Genomic DNA, 439 nt, shown 5'->3' with positions numbered 1-439 from the left:
ACTCACTGACAGAGTGGAGGTCTGAGGACCATCTGGAAGAGATGTATTTACATAGATCTTTGTGAATCCACGTCAGTTGCAGCATCTGAAACTTTAGAGGAGGTCCTGTGATGAATACTGTGACAGCGAACAACTGAAGCACTGCCGACGTCGTTTTCCAACCACAGAAGTTTAGAGGGACTCATGTGAAACCATTAATTAAAAGTTTAAACGGTTGCTGTAATACTGTGGCAGAAATCACCCCATGTTCATGCTGTATTATTTTATAAAATGCTTTGTAAAAGGAAAAACAATTAAATTTTAAATTAAAAAAAAAAAGAACTAGGGCTTGGAAAGACAATATCACTATTAATAATCCAATATTAGTGTCTATGATAAAGTGGCCAATGTATCACAAAAAATAATAAAGCTGGAGTTCAAGGCAGTAAAAAAAAAAAAA

This window comes from Seriola lalandi, unplaced genomic scaffold (assembly GCF_002814215.2).
Source record: "Seriola lalandi dorsalis isolate HSWRI2012SDOR001 ecotype SW California unplaced genomic scaffold, Sedor1 jcf7180002054656, whole genome shotgun sequence".
NCBI lineage: Eukaryota > Metazoa > Chordata > Actinopteri > Carangiformes > Carangidae > Seriola > Seriola lalandi.
Note: the sequence above shows the minus strand (reverse complement) of the source record.